The following is a 10,312-nucleotide window of genomic DNA, read 5'->3' as shown; positions in this document are numbered from 1 at the left end:
AAAATATATTGTGTGTCATTCTTGATTCATTTTCTTTCAATATAATGAGAAAATATCCCACTTATCATCACTTCTTCTTGAGTCATTAGCATCTAAAAAACAATAAATACCTATTCCTGGAGTTCACAAAATATAAAAAAAAGCAATTGAATTTTTATCAAAATTTGATATAGATTAAAACTCTTTCAAATTTAATTACAACATTGGACCATGAAATTAATTTACTTGGTTTATTCTACATCAGAGAATGCACAATTCCAAAGATACACACTCTTTCCCCAGAAAGGGTGAAAAATAAATTTTCTATTTTCCCTTTATCCATTGTGTAAACTTTGAAGTAGACTCAAATCTCACTGCCTACACTGGTTACTTTTATTATTTCCACCATTACTTCTGCCAAGATTATTTATTTTCCTAGTTTTCTTGTTTGATTAGAAGGCAGATCTGTGTCAATGTGAGGAGCTGGTATGGTATTTGGAAAAGCACCAACTAATTGTAAAAATACCTGGTTTCTAGTCATGGCACTGGCTCCCAGAAGCTCAAATGCTGCCAGAATTCATCTACTACATTTGCTATTTTCCAAGCACTTGGCAACATTCTTGAAACATATTAGCTACTCAATGAATATTCATCTGAAGGAATGAGAAAGGGAAGAAAAGAGTTGGAAGTAATGTAATGCTTTTGATAAATCCATTCTAGTTGAGAAGAAACAGAATGATAGAAAAATCATTCTAGAGACAAGTAAGTCATGGTAACTAATCTGTGATAAGAAAACAAATAAAGAAAAGAGGAATTAATATAGAATTAATAGGACAGGATATAATTTAGCAGGTAAGCAAGGTAGGCCGCCATTCATTGAAGACATATAAGTCACATATCCCCTGGCCTATTATAGCTCTTTAGAAGTCGGAAAGACAAATCATCTGATACTGAACTCATATCTCTCTCTTACCACATACCCAAATGTGTCCCTCCTTCTATTTTACCCATCCCAATAAATGACTCTATCATTCACATGGTTATGGTAGCTAGAAACTCTCCAGCCATCATTGTCACATCATCCTCTTTCAATTAACATGTCCAGTCTGCCACTAAAGCCTAATGATTTGACTTTCTATTATCTTCCAATATTCATTTCCCTAAATTTTCATGCATACTACTACCTATACCACCAATTTAGAAATTTATCTCCACTTAAAAAAAAGATTTCTGTGGATCCACTTTGGTCTTATTCTAATGATACTACACTCTCACAGTAGATAAAGCAATATTTTCATAGGTAAATCTAACTGTGTCAGCTTCCTGCCTTAAAATTCTCAGTGGCTTCTCATTTTTGTTCGTATAGTGAAAAAGGAATCTCTTTATGGTACTCTGCAAAGCCCTGCATGGTTTTCTTTTGGTTTCACGTCTAATGCACCCCCACTCTCACCCTCCTGTCTTTCTTTCCTATTTTTTTTAATATTATTATTTGAGACTGAGTTTCTCTCTATTGCCCAGGCCAGAATGCAGTGGCACGATCTTGTCTCACTGCAATCTCCACCTCTCAGTATCAAGGGATTCTCGTGCCTCAGCCTCTCAAGTAGCTGAGGTTACAGGTGCCCACCACCATGCCCAGTTAATTTTTGTATTTTTAGTAGAGATGGGGTTTCACCACATTGTCCAGGCTGGTCTCGAACTCCTGACCTCAGGTGATCCGCCCGCCTCGGCCTCCCAAAGTGCTGGGATTACAGACATGAGTCACCATGCCCGGCCTCCCACCCTCCTTTATTTTCTCCAGTGTCACCTGCTTTATTTTATTTCTCATGTGTTCAGCGCAGCTTCTTCTACAACAGAAAATATTTTTTTCTGCCTGACTGTAAGTTTCTTTTTTCTTTCCCTGTCCCTCCCTTTTTGCTATAGTTACAGCATATCAAACCTATAATTCTCCATTCTATCATCTTCTCGTGAAAATCTTGAATAGTAATTCTCACCAAGTTCATTTTTGTTATCTATCCTTTAAAGAACTTACCATAGTTTCAGCTTCCATTTATTTGTATAATTGATTGATCATTGTCCATCATGCTCATTAAAATGCAATAGGACTAAAGATTGGAAACAAAATAAATGCAATAGGAGAGCACAGTCTATGTATCATTTTGGTCAAGATTTTGTCATGATTTTGTCTTTTATTCTGTATAGACTTCCTGGAACATATTAAGTTATCAAACTATGTCAATTGTAAATGACGAGAAAGAGGAAGGGAGAATGAAAGAAAGGGACACACCTAAGAACGTGAAGAGTGGGCTGGCAAGGGTGGGGTAGGGTTGTATGGCATTCAGTCCCTGAGGGACCTTAACATACTCACATGCACAAGAACTCGGCATATTTTCAAAATCAAAAATCAGATAACAGGAAAGAAGGGGTAGCATACAGGCTACACTTAGCATGACACGCAAGGATGAAGTCATTCAGGGCTTGATAATCACTAAAAATAAAGGTATTTAGCAGTGATTGGCTATTACATCATCCTGAAATGTTCCAAACCCTTCACATATACTAATCTATTTAATCATCTTCACAATCCTGTCTATTATATTTTATTATTATTCCCATATGCTGATGAGAAAACTGAGGCACAGAGGACATAGTTATTTAATAGCTTAATTAAGATGCTACAACTAGCACAGAAATGAGCCAGAATTTAAAGCAAGTCAGTCTCACTACAAAGTCTGGATACTTGAATGCCACACCAAAGAATTTGGATGTCACCATATTATTATAGAGTAGAACTATAATAGAAGAGCAATAGATCATTTCCTTCACCCAAAAATTTTTGAGTTTTAAAATAAATCCATATATCTCAATATCATTGTGCTGCCTTTCACAAATATGTCAGTGTTTTGTCAGTCAAACCCATTATCTTTTTTCTTAAAATTTAAACTTTTGTTTTATTGTGATAAAAACACTTAATATGATGTGTACCCTCTTAAAAATGTTTAAGTATATGATGCAGCATTGTTAACTATAGATGCAATGTTGTACAACAGATCCCTAGAACTTATTCATCTTTTGTAACAGAGACTTAATACTCACTGAATGACAAATCTCATTTTTCCTTCCCCATAGCTCTTAAGAACCACCATTCTTTGCTCTGTTTCCAGGAATTTGTCTATATTAGATACCTTATGTAAGTGGAATCATGAAGCTTTTGTCTTTCTGAGACTGGCCAATAGTGGCCATCAGAAAGCAAATCTCTTAACTAAGCTCACTTCTGCAGAGATTAAGGACTACGCTTCTCAGGAAAAGGTATATGCCCCTCTTCTTCATGCGGGTCTTCTGGAACCCTGTACATTCCAAAGGCGTTTCCCCTTAAAATTTAGAAGGGTTCATGGTGATGTAGAACAACCTCTAGCAAAAAGCTGGTAATACTGCTTTTTAAAGCTAGCAATTAATAGAAAGGACGGGGGACGCTGAATAATTCTGGAGTTTAGGATAACTTTATGTTTTGTTTTCTATAGCTTCAAGGAAAGTAAAAGCCACACTTGAATGTCATCCATATGTTCCTAAAAATGTTTATCTAACACAGTATCATTTCCAAGAAAAGTTCATTCTAAACAGTATAGGCAGGCCTCAACTAAATTTGTTTGTAGCCATTTTTTTTTAAATAATCAGAAAAAGAAAAAAGCTGACAGAGAGTAATTTAGTAAGCCATTAGGGTGGAATGGGAAACGAATCAGAACTAAAACAATGCCTACCCTTCTTCATAAACATTCACACACTTACATGGAAGACAAAACACAAAATAAATATGTGCATAGTATTTTAACTTTAAAAAGTATAGGGTTATATAGATGTTATGTGAAAGAAGATAATACATCTAATCTTTGCTGATGCTCAATAACTATAAATAAAAGTATAAATGTGTACATGAGGGGTGAATGCATAGAAGATATTTTTCTTCTATATAAAAATAAACCTCTTTAAAAATGTGTGCAAAATTCAGAACATATTATATACAAAATAGTTATTAAAATATGAGGATAATCTCACTAAGATAAAATAAGTTCTATTTTTATTCAGTTTGTTTATATATTGTAACCAGTGATTTGTCCTAGCTTTCAAGATACAACTTAGAAACACTTAGAACCCTATAAAACATTTTTAAGATAAAAACTATTCAAATTAGAGGATGTTAATTGTTATTCAAATTGTTGTTACCTAATTCATTTATTATTTGATTTAAAATTCCCTGAGGACAGATGCAGCATTGTATAGATATTATTTAAATCAAACAATAGTAAAAGTTGAACACAAGTTTCACCAAATCTGATGTATTTCAATTAAAAAAACACAGAAATTCAAAAAATTTGTCACATATGTACATTAAGGAACAAAAAGGAACTATAATGAGGGCACGAAGTCCTTCTAGATAATCTTATAAGTTGTTAATAGAAAGGAGAAAAAAATAAAGTCATTTTTGTATTAGAGTACTTGAGAGAACTTTGGAAAAATTTGTATTCCTAAGGCAGTTTTCACAGAGCATCAGATGGTGCCCTTGACAAAGATTGACGTCTTAAATGAGAAAGTTATAGAGCAAGTAGAGTAATTCAAGTCCAATAAATCACCAGGACCATATGGTATATATCCAAGATTTCTGAAGTAAATAGTGTGAACTTTCATAGATACAAGGGGAAAAAAGCATGAAATATAGCCTTAATTGTAGCATCTGCTTTTAAAGATTGGAAGACTACTAATTTGGTACACAGTATATGAAAGGAAAATATCTAGAAGAGGATCAAATAAAAAAATTCAATGCTTTCTGCTTGTACATGTGATATTGAGTAACCTTGTACATTTCTGTACTGTATTCTTCTCACTTTATCTTTCCTGGATTTCTTATTTAATAAAGCTTTTCTGTCATCTCTCTTCCTAATCTTGGCTATTTTTCAACTACATACTATTTAATAAGCCAGTGGTTGACATCCCTGGATATTGAAATTCATTTTCACTTGTCAAGCCAAAAACAGGTTAATTAGTAGTGTTATCACCCTGGTTCTTTCTCAGAAAATTTGCAGTGTTTCTTTTTCTTTTGTTTCTTTCTCTCTCTCTCTCTCTCTCTCATGGTGGTTGTGTTGTTGTTTTGTTCTGTTTACATGAAGATAAATTGAAATATTCTATTTTTCATACAGAATTGATATTGCTATATTTTGTTTTTCAGCCATTAACTCATTCTGTTGGATTATATGTGTTAATCAATAAATCTGTCAAGTTATCATTTGAGAGTGTAAAAAATTAAATAAATTTGTTTACTTTTTATTAATGTATCAGATACATACAGAAAAATGTACTAATAATAATTGCTTAAACTCAATGGACTTCTACACATACATGTACTAATATGTGACCTCCAGCTAAATAATCATAAAACACATGGTATCAAGAAGTCTCTTTACCCTCTGCCAATCAGTATATTCTCAAAGGTAATGACTATTCTGAATTCTACTATCCTAAATTAGTATTCTGTTCTTTGATTTCAAATACATATAATCATATTGACTATTGTCTGGCTCCTTTTGCTCCAAATAATGTCTGTGGGATTCATCAATGCTATAGTATCTATTAATAGGTTAATCTTATTTTATTTATAGGTAGAATTCATTTTATAAAAATATAGTAATTTATCCACTGTCCTATTGATGGAAATTTGAGCTGTTTCCAGTTTTTGTCTCAACTGTTAATGAGCAATAAATATTTTGTATTCATGTCTTCTAGTAAACATATGCACCATTTTTACTTGATTATAAACTTAAGAATAAAATTGTTAGTAATAGGGTAACCATTTAATTAAATTAAGTAAATAATACCAAACTGTGTTCCAACGTCTTAATATCATTAACACTGAAATAGTAATATATATCTGAGTTCAGTTGTTTCACATGTTCATCAACACTTGGTATCATCAGTCTTCTCATTTTTAGGCATTAAGCGAGTAGTGGTATCTCATTGTGGAATTAATTTACATTTTATTGAGGAGTAATTATGTTAATACATTTTATTAAGTTTATTCACTATTTGATTATGGCTCTTTGTAAAAATACGTATTAAGTTTTTGCTCATTAAAAAAAATCAAGAGTTTTATCTTTCTCTGATTCCTAGAAAAACATTACTTATTCTAGATTGGGTAACTTGTTGAATTTATCATCTATTTATCAATTTATTCATTTGTATATAGATGTCATAAATTTTATTGAAGTTCAGTGAAGGTTTTTTATGTTTGTGCTTTTGGAATCTTGTTTAAAAAATCTTTGCTTGCATTAAGATCATATAAATATTTGCCTATAATTTAATCCAAAAGTTTTATTGTTTTACACTTCACATTTAGGACTATGATTCTTCTCTAAATATTTTTGAGTAAAGGGCTAATGTTTACATTTTTTTCAAACAGAAGTCAATATTTTTCTGCAATAGTTATTTGAAATACCAATTTACCTCACTGAATTTCATTGACAACTTTGCAGTCAGTCAAACTGACCTGAACTTTCTGTAATGTTCTATTATTCTGTTGCTTACCCTGTGCCGTAGGAAGAAATTTAAGGTCATAGCTTAGAACCTCCTGAGGGTGCATAAGAACCTTCTAACTACTATAGTGGCATCATCGAAGATTACTCAAAAATAACAACACACACACACACACACACACACAAACACGTACAATGAAAGAGAAAGATTGAGAGGAAAGAAAAACTTAAAGCAGTCATAGAGAAAATACTTGTCAGTTTGTATCAACCATATGAAGACAAATAGTAAAGATTTGTTTTCCATAATTCAGCCACAGAGAATTTTTAAAGCATCTGTCAGACAATGATAATCTTTTGGTTGAACACTACTGGCATTTTTCATTGCATTTAGTTGCCCAACAGTTTACCACGACCTTTTAGCTCCTACATATTGTGGGTTATGACAAAATCTGCAACCTCGCCTCAGGCCACCTTCTTATGGTTCTTGTTTTAATCTGTTGTCTCCTGCTATAACAGAATACCTGAGACTGGGTAATTGATAAGAAATAGAAATGTATCTCTTACAGTTCAAGAGGCAGAGAAGTTCAAGATTAAGGGGCAAGAGTCTTGTGAGGACCTTCTTGCTGTATTGTTCCTTGTCAGACGGTACAAGAGAGAAGGGCAGAGAAACGGCAAGATAGAGATAAAAGGAGACCAAATTTATCCTTCAATAAAAATCTGCTATCTTGGATAATGAACCTAATCATAAAATAATGGCATTAATTCATCCATGAAAATAGAGCCCTCATGGCCAAAATGCCTCTTAAAGGTCTTATGTCCTACTACTCTCATAATGGCAAATAAATTTCAACATGAGTTTGAGAAGGGACAAACATACAAACCATAGCAGCTCTCAATGCCAAACCACACTAGATTTTTCCAACAGGCTGGTGTTGTTCTATCTTAGTCTTTGAAATTCCTATTGCTTTGGGATACTAATTCCCAGATTTTTGCTTTGCTAAGTATTTTCTAACATTCTGGTGTCATACTACATTTCCAACTCTGATATATCATGAATCATCAAATTTAAAATGCCCCACCTCACTTGACCTACCCCAACCAATTTCTATTATATCCTCCCATTTTATTTTATTAAAGCATTTGCCAATCTCTGAAAGACTCTCATTTATGTATCTGCTTTACAATCAATTATATATTTGTTTATTAATGTCTGCTTGTTTTCTACTAATATGCATTTGTTTATACTTTTTATATAAATTAATTTTATTTAAGTATATTAATATTGGTCACAAGTCATATTTATTGACAATTTATATCTTTCATCAAGCTCTAAAAATATAATGGAGACTGTAACACAGTGAATGATATAGGATTGAACTATTTTAATAAAAAGATAGTTTATTTCATTCTAAAATACACAGAGAGATGAAAAATAAATTAAACATAGAGGGTTTCTGATCATTTTAGGCTTAGGCTGACTATGCAGAAAACTCTTGGAGTCTTCCTACTAGACAACTTGACACCATGTAAAATAATAAAGGCAAGTATCAATCCAGAATTTTTAACTCTTATAAAATGACAGTAAATCATATAATAGCTAAGGATTGTTGTTTGTTTACTTTTTAGAGCATGAATGTTTATGTGCATGTGTTGGGGGGGGCAGGTGGGTGTTTTATTCCTTTCACATTCTAGGCTCCTTTGGAACAAGCTTTTTTTTTTTTTTTTTTAGCAATTGCTCAAAAAACATTCCTTGAAGTTATAAGTCAATTGGAATTTTAATCTAAGTGAATAAACTAATTATTTAACATGCTTTTTTCCACACACTGTAAGTTCACAAATTGCCAAAAAATAAAAACCTGTGTAATTATTTGTCAGCACTTTATACTCACCCATTTTTGTTCTGTCATAAAATAATCATATACTGATTTTCCATAATTTTTAGGGATTGTAACTAGACTCATTTTAATTCTCATCATCAAAATATTCAAATATTCTACTTCTTTCCTAAAGATTTGTGCTAAAATTCTTAAAGGCCCACGTGGCAAAGAAAAGGCAATATACTGTACAGAAAATAACTTATTACTAAGATGAACGAGAGAATAATTGCCTTAGTTTTCTTAACTATAAAGATGAAGTATCGACCTCTCTCTCTCCAGTCAATCACAACTCTAACTCTCCATAATTTTATGTATTAAAAATGAATAATATATACTAATGTGCTTCATAATTAGGATGAAATATTACCCTGTATTAACAGGAACAGTACTAGTGGCTTCAAATCTCCTCTTCTCCTTAGCATGGAGAAGTCTGGTGTTCCTCCAAAAATGGCTGCTACTTGCTGCCTGGAATACAAATGTCCAGTAGTGAACAAATGTAGATGGTCCCTAAACTAAAATTTTGGCAATGGTAGAGTCAGTGACAAAAGGTACATGTTTTCAGCAACAGTAGCGGCTTCTCTGGCAACAACAGAAATAAGTCAATTAGGTCCTTAGCGGTTTCTACTCACACAGGGAAACTGAGGAGCCTCTGGCAAAAACAGAGGGTATTATAGCCAGCCAAGAAGAGAGAAAATCTTACAAGATTGTGCAGGAAGAAACAGAGAAAGATAAGCCATTTGTTTTGGTGTGAAAGAGTTGAAACCCAATAGCAAGGGAAATGAAGCTAAGATGTGTGAAAGGAAGAATTTTATTCTGCCAACATCCAAAATGTGATGAACAGTAACAACCAAGAATATCAGCAAGGAACTGTTCTCCAGATGCAATAAGAAAGAAAAGTCAGCTAGGGCTACAATCATTTTAAGACAGAAGGTTTTTATTTTTTCTATCCATTTTCAATAACAATTAAGCTTTCTGAGCAACAGCAGTAAGCATTGGAAAACTTTTTTTAAAAAAATGGGAAAGTATCAGTTTATCTTTTCAGGTAATAAGCATGCTATCAGGAAATTGAAAAGTTTTTGTCTGATCTTTCAAGCTAAGAACTTTGGATAATATAATTTTTGTGTTTTCTTAGCAATGAGTTTTCTTGACTCTTATAATACAGAGTATACTAGTAAGAGTATGAAATGCCTGCATAACACAATTCATTTTGAATTGTGAAAAGAATGTAACTAACTCATTTTGATTCTTTTTTAAATATGTTAAACAAAGTCTCCAGTGATCTTAATAAAAAAGAATAAGGTAGCTCCAGGTCACTCAGAGAGAAATCTCTAAGTTGAGCTTGTTCCATTAAAACCTAAAAATCTGCTTTCCTTTAGCAGTTTGGTCAGTGCCTCCTTTTAGATCATGGTGTCCCTTTTGGATATTTTTTAAAGTTTAGAAAATAAATATAAGGAAAGGAAGAGTTTATCTTTTTCTAAAAATTGAGTATTATAAATAGCTCACACAGGGAATTCCTACGATGCTTAAATATTTATTAATAAATTTGTTTAAAAATTGTGATTGAAGAAGCTGTCCCTTAACATAAGTAGTTCTAGAAAAAAGTGAAAAATAGAATAATTAAAAATACTACATATATATAGAAACCTTGCAGCTAGGAAAATCTTTGACTTTGTTTTTTTTTGACATACAGTTAGGCAAACCAAATATTCTTAACCTAGATATTCTGAAAAGCCAAGGATCTCTATGATGAAAGTCATCTTTCTCTAAACATGCCCTTTGGCTAGTCCGAGTGCGGTGGTGATTACAATTGATTGATCACAACAAGTTACAGATACCTTTGTTCCTTCTTCACTCTCACCACTTCATTTGACTAGTCTTAAAAAATAACTAAATTAGCGAATAAATTTTTTATGCTCTCCAAATATATATCTAATGGGA

This window comes from Pongo pygmaeus, chromosome 3 (genome assembly GCF_028885625.2).
Source record: "Pongo pygmaeus isolate AG05252 chromosome 3, NHGRI_mPonPyg2-v2.0_pri, whole genome shotgun sequence".
NCBI lineage: Eukaryota > Metazoa > Chordata > Mammalia > Primates > Hominidae > Pongo > Pongo pygmaeus.
This window is presented reverse-complemented; position numbering follows the sequence as displayed.